Source organism: Pelophylax lessonae, assembly GCF_965119305.1.
Source record: "Pelophylax lessonae genome assembly, chromosome: 2".
NCBI classification, from domain to species: domain Eukaryota; kingdom Metazoa; phylum Chordata; class Amphibia; order Anura; family Ranidae; genus Pelophylax; species Pelophylax lessonae.
The window spans coordinates 415,060,147-415,072,401 of record NC_138769.1 but is presented as its reverse complement, the minus strand read 5'-3'; positions in this window follow the sequence as shown (position 1 = coordinate 415,072,401).

The following is a 12,255-nucleotide window of genomic DNA, read 5'->3' as shown; positions in this document are numbered from 1 at the left end:
ACACTAGACAAGGTAGGATACCTCTATACCTCACTAGTAATGCCTTTTAGTAGTCTGCCACTGACTTAAGTCACCCTTACAGTCATATAGTGACTTTAGATCGTCAGCTCCCAAACCAAGCCTCCTGGTTTCTATTCACAAAAATCACGCTCAAATTGGGGGATCTGTGACCTGTTATAGGATAGAGGGGAGACCCAGAAAACCGAGTGTCCGACCATCCCAGAGAGGGGCCCGCGTCCACCAACGAACCCCACAGGGGGAGAGGGGGAACATTCTACTCACCATACCGGAACCAGGCGGGCGCCAACTCCTGACAGAACCCCTCTCCACCGGGGTGGGGGGGCTGTCGACCAATATGGACGCCGTGACTCTGTTGGTCATTGGCATCCAGGCGAGACGTTTAACTCACAGGGTCAGTCCCCATCCAGTGGGACTATGTCGCGGCCGACCCAGCGCAGAGCTATGGCCTGCACGCGCTCGTAGGCTGAACTGGGGTGACCACTGGATCTCCCTTACTCCTAACTAGACAGAAAAAAACTGATTTGCTGTAGCAGGAAGTGAGAGGATATACCCTCTGGGACTGCCCCTAGGGTGTGGCCAGAACATTTTCTTTCCTGTCTAGTCCTACTCCTGTAGAGGTCAGTATAACCCGAGTTGATATTAATCAAGGAGGACTACGTCTGTCAATGAGCGACATTGCGGTATCACACTATATGTCCCCCTTGTTCATTTTATACACACCACCACCGGAGCCTAATCTAAGAACAAACTGAATACTGGAGAGCAGCACCGTTCCTCCCCCCCCCCCCCCTCTGGTACAGAGAAGCACGGAAGTAGAGGACGGATAGGAGCATTGACCTCCACGCTGTGGTATACAGCTGTAATATACCTTGCCTAATACCCCTGTGTGGGGTTGGGCACTCTGGTGAGTGCAATATTTTTCATAACCACCTGGGGCACCCTTCCTTTGTGCACGAAGAGTTTTGGGATTGCCACCTGAAGATCAAGCACCTTCACTTATGAAGTTAAATCCATTTTTATTTTTCATATTTTTATAATTTCCAAGAGATCACTGTGCATATTTCAATCTGCACTTTTTTTCACTGGATATTATTTATATACTCCCCTTCTTTTATCTACCACTCACTTGGCATTTTTCCCAGTGTATACACCTACTTTAGGTGAACACTGTTACACCCGCCACTATATTATTTATAATAAAATCATATTCATCTATTTTCACTATTGTCACCCGTTTTATTGTCCTAACACCAGCATCTTTGGTATTTACTATCCATATTGTCACTTATTTTTATTGTATTATTACTAATACCAACTGTATTATTATTTTATATTGTTATCGAGGTTTACTTCTCACAAGTCACTTTATCACACTATCGATTGCACCTTATATCACAGAGTCACTTTATCTGGAATAGATCACAACACTCATCATTTTTTATGTATTTATTTATTCATATTATGGTTAAATATTAGCTCTATGTACGTACTGGTATAGATTGCCTATTTACTCCTTGTGGATGAGCCACACATATATTTATTTCATCTGTGGTATAGATTGCTTACTTATTCCTTGTTGATGAACCACACATATATATATATATATTTATTTCATTTGTGACACCCATTAGAGTACACCTTACCTTAATTAGCCCCATTGGGCAGAGCCATTCCCTACCCCTATATATTCACTATCTAGATATAGCTTTTTGCTATATTTTAGGGAGGCTGCAGCCCCTTTACCCCTTTTAACTCCATAGCGCGGGATTTCCTCCTCATACATACTAAGCAGCAGGGCCGGTGCAAGGATTTTTGACAGGGTTGAGGGATGCACTACGTACTGTGTGCAGGGTTGCAGGGTGCTCTTCGTACTGATTGCAGGGTTGAGGGGTGCGCTAGGTACTGCTTGCAGGGTTGAGAGGTTTGCGCTAAGTATTGAGTGCAGGGTTGTGGGGTGCTATACGTACTGCATGCCGGGTTGCGGGGTGCTATAGGTACTGCGTGCAGGGTTGCCGGGTGCGCTTTTTAGGTAGTGCCGTGTTGTGGGGTGCGCTGGGTACTGAGTGCAGGGTGGAGGGGTCTGCTACGTACTGTGTGAAGGGTTAAGGGGTGTGCGCTAGGTACTGAGGAGGGGGGAGAGGAGAGGGGGATGGAGAGGAGGAGGTGTATGGAGAGGAAGGGGGAGGAGAGGGGGGAGGTGTATGGAGAGGAAGGAGGGGAGGAGAGGAGGGGGTGTATGGAAAGGAAGGGGGGAGGAGAGGAGGGGGGAGGAGAGGGGGGAGAGAAGAGGTGGAGAGGAGGGGGTGTATGGAGAGGAAAGGGGGAGGAGGGGGGTGGATGGAGAGGAGGGGAGGAGGAGGGGTGGAGAGGAAGAGGGGGAGGAGAGGGGGTTGGATGGAGAGGGGGGAGAGAAGAGGTGGACAGAAGGAGAGGAGGGGAGGGGGTGGAGAGAAGGAGGTGTATGGAGAGGAAGGGGGGAGGTGAGGGGGTGGATGGAAAGAGGAGGAGAGAAGGGGGGAGAGAAGAGGGGAAGAAAAGAGGTGGAGAGAAGGAGAGGAGGGGGTGTATGGAGAGGAAGGGGAGAGGATAGGGGGTGTATGGAGAGGATGGGGGGAGGAGAGGGGGTAAATGGAGAGGAGGGGGGAGGAGAGGGGGGTGTATGGGGAGGAGGGAAGTGAGAGAGACCCCTGCACTGTCTGCAGCCTCTGTCTGTAAAAAGGTGTATGTGACACAGACAGTACAGTACCTTCCATACCAGCAGTGGGCAGGTCCCATTCTCGTAGCTGGGTGAGGACAGGTCGTGGAGCTGCTTCTTCCAGGGGATCCGTTTGCAGGCAGATGCAGCTGTCCCTGGCTGCCTGCGCTTCCCACCCATACTTGTTCTTCGGCCCCCAGGAGCCTGTCCATAGGTCCTGGGAGGTCCCGCCCTCGCTTCTCTTCCTCCCTGCTGCCGCTGCCTCCTGGAGCCGGGTGCTGTCCCGATCCCCGCACCTGCTGCCACCTGACTCAGTGCTCGTCCAGGGCAGCACCCGATTTGTCAGTCTGCCCTGGACCACAGAGTGCCAGTGGGGGGAGTCATCAACGCTGACAGGGAGCTGCAGGGAGAAGTGTACAGCCAGCGTGTCCCTGTCAGGAAATTAGATGGAGTCAAGTGATGGAACGGTCTGGGCGGTTGGGAGCTCTGCCCGCAGCCCTCACCCCCATAGCAACGCCACTGAGCGCCCCCGACTGAAGTGCGCTCTAGGCCGGCGCCTACCTTGCCTATAGATAGCGCCGGCCCTGCTAAGCAGGATTCTTGCCCAATGCAGCGGGGAGCAAATGACAGTGTGAGCAATTCAGCACAGCCAGTGGCATACAAGGGGAGAGAATACCAGACGTTGCATACTTCCCAGGAACAGTATTGTGCTAAATCCTACTCCCTTGTCCTGCTGCATTCTTCGAGAGCGGTCAGATGGGCTAGTAGTCAAGCTAGGAGGGCTGGTAGTATCAAGACTGTGTAAAGTTCTACTGAGGAGACAATATACTCCTGCATACAGTTTTGTACTTTGTGCTATTTCACTACAGCGGACTGAGAGCTCTAAGTTTGTAAAGAACTTTGCGACTGATCCATAGAGACCGTGTTTATTCCGGAGGGAGTATAGTCCAAGATCGTCATCTCTTTTTGTACATAGAGAAGGAAGTTTATCCTTATCTATTTTTCTTCAAGTCAAGATGGGCATCCCATAATCCCTATATCCTATCCAAGATGTTTTTCCCAATAAAAAATCAAAAAACAAGTCCTTGGATTGATTTCTTGTGTCTAAGTGCAAGCTGGAAATAGGTGTTGCCTAGCTGTGCAGGAGTAGGGGGAACTAGTACCCATCAGCATCTGCAGGGAAGGGGGGGGTGTAACACTCCTGCATTTTATTTATGATGTGGATTTACAGCTGCAGAAATATTCCACTTCAGTAGTCATGTAGAGAAACGCTGAGACACCAATCCCAACTCCCAAAGACTCATCATGTGTGGATGATCTCAATTCAGCAAGCAAATACACACACTCAATAAGAAGACTAACCCAGTGCAAGAGCAGATGATAGTAGGCTCAAGAGCTAGCAATCTAGATAGTACAGATGTAGTAATAGTCCTTAGTATGCAGAGCTAGATAGTGTAAGCTTTAGTATGAAGGTTTATAGAGGTTTCCCCTGTGGGGTACTTATCACTAGTAGCAATGTAGCAGAGGAGAGGTTCGGCAAGAGCGGATGATCCGGTAGCGGGATACAGGGATCAGCGCAGCGTGGTTCCGACAGCGAGGTATGCTTGCAAGCATGAGAGCTTCAAGACAGGTTAGCATCAAGGCACAAAGCAGGTTGAACGAACACATGTGAGTGAGAGCTGGTGATTTAAATAGCTGTTCAGTCCGGCGCTCAGTGATGATGTCAGCACTCTTAAAGGGAAACACACCTATATGTGCTTCATCTATCTAGGTAGATGGAAAGCACCCGGAAATGATGTGATAGGAGGCACTGAGAGTGCCAGAACCTTACAGGGGGGGGGGGGGGGTAGTGCACAACAGTAAAACACAAACTAAAACTAGCTGTATGCACTGTATATTATATAAATGAATATTGAGTTTCAGGTATAAATTTAGTACTACTGTTACAAAGTGTTTTTTTTTTTTTTTTTACTTAAAAACAAAAAAGAAAAACACCTGTCACCAGAAAAAGGAAATTGATGCTTTATTTGGCACAATGTTATCCTAAATTGCATGAAATCTTATTTTGAAATCCCAGGCAGGGAATAATTTTGCATTTTATTTTGATCCTGACAACCTTTGTTTTTACTAAGTAAAGACTGAAGTTTTTAAAAGTCCACACTTTGCAAAACAAATGGAACATAGAATGCATATGAGTTTTTGCCTAAATGGCTTTTTTTTTTTTACAAAATATGGGACACATATGTTTTACGCTTTTTGTTAATGATATAGAGTTTGGGATTAAAGTAACATTTGTCTTTGCAAATACACCTAAATCAATATAGGGGTAGTATAGTCTTGCAAGATGTCTATAACATACAGGGTAAAACCCAACTACGGGCACCATCAATTTGTTTAAGCTTTAGAAAGCATAGTGTTTACTTCTGCCATGTCATCATTTCAGGCTGTATTTAATCATACAACTTAAAAGGATAGCTTTTAGTGATCCAGATATTACAGTATCATTTGCACTGCACTCCTACTACCACTAACTTCACCACTGTGGAACTGATAGACACCAGTGCTAGTTTTGCATCATTACCCTATTCTATGCTTGGCCATTCACAAAACATAGCCTTTAAGGATGCTGTTTTGTGAATGGCTAAGGGTAGATGGGGGTGAAGATATGACACCAAGATTGGTGGAAGATATGACAACAGGATTGGTGTGTCTATCATATTTGCAACAGTCAGTCTAGCTGAAAGAGAAAGTTATGTAAATACAGTGCTAATTGCACAATCCAGAGCATCTCCAGCATGGAATGACTATACAACAGAGGTAAACCTCTACTGTTCTCTCTAAAGGAAATAAAATGAGGGCCCCAGGATTTGGGGTTTTAACATTGATGCACTGATTAGATGGCGATTACATGTCAAATGAGTTTCAACCAGTTCACTAAAAAGTCATAGAAAAAAGATGATCACAAAGGGATATAATGTCCTTTTATCATATACAATACATGGATCATACAGTAAATTCAGTTGACAGTTCTTTACTTTAGAGTCACTGCAAAATACATTAAGACATGATGGCACTATTTTGCCACTAGAGTAAAAAGGTTTAACCTATGCATACAGAAAGGATTCTTTACTGTAAGAGTCAGAGGCATAACTAGAACCTTCTGGGCCCCGCTACAAGAAACCATGAAGGGCCCCCTCAGTTCCCTTTCCATCCATCCCTGGGTCCATCACACTGTTGTGACTTATCATGTGACTTAAGACACATAGGGGGAGATTTACTGTACAGTATGTAGTAACCAATCAGCTTCTATGTCTGTTCTGGATAAAAATTATATGGGGTTAGTGGTGCATGGGGGTACAAGATAGGGATGAGGCAGTTGCGATTTGCCGTTGCCTCCTAGCTTAGAAGTTCTATTCCCATCCTGTCAGCCAGTTCTTAGTGCTTGGTGGGACATTCTGTACTGATTGCAGGTAATATGGGTGTGGACTGGAATATGGGGTTGTTGCTAATAGCACCTTTCCTTGTCCCCTTTTTGCTCGGTTCCTTTACTGACACATACATTTACCCTTCTTCTCACCACAGGCCTACCACTGCTGCTTTAGTGGAAAGGTTGTCTTCTGGATTCACTGTCTCTTTTAGGCTAGGTTCATACTTGTGCATGTGTTCCCTGCTGCAGGTGCGCATCCCTACCTGCAGCCCAAACCACACGCACAGTGAAACCCAGGAGATGCATGCGGGTACCATTAATTTTAATGGCACGCCGCACACACTGGAACTTGCACACAGTGCACTTGTGGTTCCCTGCGACCTGCAATTCCAGAAATGTTGCTGGGGTCCTTTCTCTTCATTTCAGTAGGTACAGCAGCCCATGTAAATTAATAAGCTGCAGTGCCTACGCAAAGCGTGGATCACAAAGCAGCATTGGTATTAAATAGGTTTAGTGAAGAACATTTTTTTTTTCTTCATGTTTTCTTCTGAAGTTTGACCTTGTGGTAAGTGCAAGTGTCATTTTAGGCCTAGGACAAAGTATCTTGGGTTATTGAATTTGTGCGTGTCTCTGTATATATATTATATTATATAGCCAGTAACACTGATCGGTGCAGTACAATATCCCCTTTTGTTCTGCATCTTGGGTTAAAACTTTATTTATTTCAGTCATGAGCACAGAGAATACCTTATTTTTATTTCCCTGTGCGTAATTGGTTATTTGAAGGAATAACAATGTAACTCTGCTAAGAATGCTTAAATGAAAATAATACAAAAATTAAATGATGTGTTATTATAAAACGAATAACCATAAAATGCATAAAAAAGCATGGAAAATGCATTTAAAAAATCATAAAAAACAATCTATCACATATATGTACCACAAAAACTCATCATAAACCTGCAAAAAATGTACATTTATATTTTTTTAAAAGAGAACTTACCTTTTAAATAGTAAACCGTCATCAAATAAAAAAGGGGATCTTTAATCAAATACAACATATGTATACTAAAATAGGAATAAAATAAAAAAAATTGCCTAAACAACACCAAAAGAGAAAAAGACACCAATTATAAAACTGCATACCCCTGATTTTGTGATAGTTATCAAACCTTACTGAATAGGCATAAATACACACAAACAGGGGATACTGTATATGGGAAACAAGAACACAGAAGGAAAACATGGAGGGAATAGAGACCAGAGTTTGGAATAGCACTACTATCTCAGGCAGGGCTGCTGATAAGGCAGTACAGCCAGCCCTCCTGTACTGGGCCCAGGCCTCATCAGTTCAAAAGAGGGGCCCGGGCACCTGCTGAGCAGGAGGGCTATCAGTAATATTGCAGACACTTGTGACTCTTGTGAAGTGCTGCCGGCTGCTACTATTCTTTTCACCCTCTAGCTGCACTGCAGAGAGATCATTTTTAGTATCGGCGTTCCCTGCTGCCTGGGGCCCCTGTCTGCCCCAGCATTGCCAGTAGCTGCTGAGGGCACATGGGGGTTATTTCAGGATGGTGAGCAGATGGCTCACCATCCTGAATGAACAATGAGCAATCAGTACCGATCACTGACTGTGGGGGGTGCAGATATTGCCTTTGTGCCACTACTCACTTGAATGGGTCTTGCTTGACAGTGTATAATTTCTTCCATGACTGAAAAGCATAGCATCGCGACTGCTGCATTTTCTCAAAAATATCATTTGATTTTTTCAGGGGAGGGGGCCCCTGTCAGGTATGCTGTATGGAGCCCCGTGATTTCTATCAGCAGTCCTGATCTCAGGTACAGACAAGTGTTCTCCTTTAACACAGATAACTCTCTCCTTACTATCTTCTGAAAATCCTCGATGGCTGCACCGATGGCATAAACTGGGTAGAAATATTTATCAATCTTATTCAACACACTGCTTGTAACACCATAAGAACCCTTTGTTGACTCAAAGTGTTCTAATACAATCTTAGCATAGACATTTTTGAACTGTTTTTATTTTGTTATCTTCTTTTATGTTTGTGTAGTTTATGTACATTTCAATTACTTTATTCTTATTTTAGTATACATATGTTGTATTTACATTCATTAATGCACATATCTTTGCCCTTCCCCTTTTTTGCACATTTGTTGATGGTTTACTATTTAACCACTTAAGCCCCGGAGGATTTGGCTGCTAAAGGACCAGGGGTTTTTTTTGCGATTTTTTACTGCGTGACTTTAACGGACAATTGCGCGGTCGTGCGATGCTGTACCTAAACGAATTTGACGTCCTTTTTTTCCCACAAACAGAGCTTTCTTTTGGTGGTATTTGATCACCTGTGCGATTTTTTGATCACGCGCTATAAACAAAAAAATAGCGTAAATTTTGCAAAAATAACAATATTTTTCAAATTTTTTTATATGAAATTCCCCCAAAAAAAAAGTAAAAATCAAAATTTTTTAACATTTTTCGGCCAATTTGTTTTATGCTACATATGTTTGGTAAAAAAAATCGCAAAAAGCGTATTTTGATTGGTTTGCGCAAAAGTTATCGCGTTTACTAACAAAGGGAAAGATTTTTGTTATTTTTGGTGTTTTTTTTTTAACGCGTAATGGCGGCGATCTGCGATTTTTTTTCGGTACTGCGACATTGCGGCGGACAGATCGGACCCTTGACTGACATTTTTGACACTTTTGGGGTTACCAGTGACATTACTGCAGTAATCAGTGCTATACATATGCACTGTTACTGCAAAAATGACACTGGCAGGGAAGGGGTTAACTTTATTGGACAGGGAGGGGTTAAGTGTGTCCTAGGGGCGTGCTTTCTACTGTGTAGGGACATTCCTATTGGTGTAAAAGCAAAGATCAACCGTTCTACATAGTAGAACGGACAGATCTTCACTTTTACACAGGGAGAACTGACAGGCAGCTTGTTTACACAAGCTGCTCTGTCTTTCTCCCTTCACAGGAGCGATCGCAGTGTGACTGGCGGACATCGAGTCCGCCGGTCACACGCACTGACTTGCCTGTGAACGAGCTGCGGCGGGCGCGCGCCTCGGCGGGCGCGCGCCCGCCCGCGATAGGCTCGCAAGTCAGTGACAGGCGAGTGACGTACCGATACGTCACTCTGCCTGGCCGGGGCTGACCGCCGCAGTATATAGTCGTGCGGCGGTCGGCAACCGGTTAAAGTGTTTGCTATGTCCACATGGTAGCCATGACTAAGGCCTTAATGGGTGAAACGTATTGGAAATTTTTATAGCTGTACTTCACTATGCTCCAATTTAAGGATATTCGTTTGCTGATATTCACCATTGTGCCGGAATTTTTCCTTGGATTATGCATTATTGGTGGTTTCCAGAGACCTTCCAGCTAGAGCACTGGTGTTCCAAAGCTGCCTGAATAATTGGATTGGAGGTTGCAGCGCTTTCCCATTTGCTTTTGTCTTATTGAAAGTTTCTTAAACTTTGAAGTCACAGAACTGCAAAAGCAAAACTAACATGCTTTACTTTGTTAAAAAAAAAAATACAAACTAAACTGTGCACTTACAAAATGCGCAATGAAGAGAAAGTGAATTTCTTATATTAAAGTGCTTGAGAATTGTTCATACATGCACTTGTGTTAGATTTCATGTTAATGCTTTGTGTTGCAATATTTGAATTTTGATTTTGATCCTAGGGATCAATGTTTCCCTACATGTATTATGTTTATTTTGTTTCTTTTCACCTTTGGATATATGCAACATGTCTTTTTCTGCTGCATCTGAAATGTTCTCTCACACACTTTTCTTTAATGTAAGTTCACACAAAACAAAAGAAAAAAAAAGGAAGACTAAGAAAAATCAAAAGCAGGTTAGAAGCAACTTAACCCAGGAGTCTGTGAGGAGATCGTGTAGCTGGGAAAAAGATTGGGGAGAGAAAAATATGGTAAGTATTACTGCTTATTCCCACTCCCCAAAATTAACATTTAACCCTTGAAGATTAGGCCCACTGCAGGGTGCTCGAAATCGGCCTTTAAATAGATCTTAGAAGCAAGACATTTTTGCTGAAGCTATATGAAAGCATGCTGCACTTGAATTGTTCCTACAGGAAGTAGAAACGTATGTACACTTGTGCTTTTATAACTAAAAAATAATTAAAGTGGATTTAAAGGTTCAAGGTTTTTGACCTTAATGCATTCTATGGGTTATATTCTCCCCCCCCCCAACCTCCCTCATACTTACCTGAGCCCCATCCCAATCCACTGATGTGCATGAGAGCAGCGTCTCTCCTGGGTCTCTCCCTCCTCATTGGCTCACACAGCAGTGAGAGCCATTGGCTCCTGCAGCTGTCAATCACAGCCAGGAAGCCAATAAGTAGGGAGCAGGGGGTGGGGCCAAGCTATACTGTGTGTATGAATGGACTCACAAGAGGCCTGCTTATGGGAGCACCCAGCAGGGGGGAGGGGACAGGACCGCTGGTGGGGGAGCCAAAATGAAGAGGGGCCGGGTTGTTCTGTGCATAACCATTGCACACACAATTTATTTAAATTTATTTTAATACATTTATTTAAATTCTTTCCTTTAGAATCATATTAACCACTTGCCCACTGGGCACTTTCACCCTCTTCCTGCCCAGGCCAATTTTCAGTGTTCTCACACTTTCGAAATGACAATTACTCAGTCATGCAACACTGTACCCATATAAAAATTGTGTCCTTTTTTTTCTGTCACAGAAATAGAGCTTTATTTTGGTGGTATTTAATCACTACTGGGCTTTTTATTTTTTTTTGTGCTATAAATAACTAAACAAAGACCGAATATTGTGTGAAAAAATGCCTTTTTCTTTGTTTCTGTCATAACATTTTCCAAATTAGTAATTTTTGTTTATAATTATTGTTTATATTTATACTGCTACATATATTTTTGGTAACAAAAAATAACCCAAAATAAGTGTATATTATTTGGTCTTTGTGAAAGTTTTAGAATCTACAAGCTATGGTGCCAATCATTGAAAATTGATCCCACTTGATGTTCTGACGGCCTATCTTTTTTCTTGAGGCACTAAAAAAGCCAGGAAATTACAAATACCCCCCAAATTACCCCATTTTGGAAAATAGTAATTTTGAGGTATTTAGTAAGTTGCACGGTGAGTTTTTTGCAAATTGAAGATTTTTTTTTTTTTTTTTTTTACAAAATTGTCGTATTAACGGGTTATTTCTCTCACACAGCATATGCATACTTGCAACTACACCCCAAAAAAAAACATTCTGCTACTCCTCTTGAATATGGCAATACCACATATCTGAGACTTTTTCACTGCCTAGCCACGTACAGAGGCCCAACATCCAAGTAGCGCCGTCAGGTGTTCTAGGAGCACAAATTACACATCTAATGTCATGACGACCTATCACACTTTTGAAGTCCCTGAGCACCAGGGCAATAGAAACGCCCACAAATTGACCCCATTTTGGAAAGCAAACACCACAACGTATAACATATAAGGCATAATGAGTCTTTTGAACATGTTATTTTTTTCCACAAGTTTTTGGAAAATGTAGAAAGAAAATGAAAACGCATTTTTTTTTTACACAAAGTTGTCCATTTATACAATATTTCTTACACATAGCAGGTACATAGCAAAAATTGCACCCCAAAATACATTCTGCTACTCCTCCTGAGTATAGCAATACCACACGTGTGAGACTTTACACAGCCTAACCACATTCAGAGGCCCAACATCCAATTGGCACCGTCCGGTATTCTAGGAGCATAAATTACACATATCATTTCCTGACAACTTATCACACTTTGAAGGCCCTGGAGCACCAGGACAATGGAGACCCCCACAAAATGACCACATTTTGGAAAGCAAACACCCCAACGTATAATCTGTGAGGTATGAGTCTTTTGAACATGTCATTTTTTTTGGGAAAATGTGGAAAGAAAATGAAAACGCATTTTTTTAATACAAAGTTGTCCATTTATACAATATTTCCCACTGGCATTCTAGGAGCATAAAATATGCATTTAATTTCCTAAAAACCTATCATGTTTGAAGCCATTCATATTACACAAAGCATGTACATACCAAGAATTACATTCAAA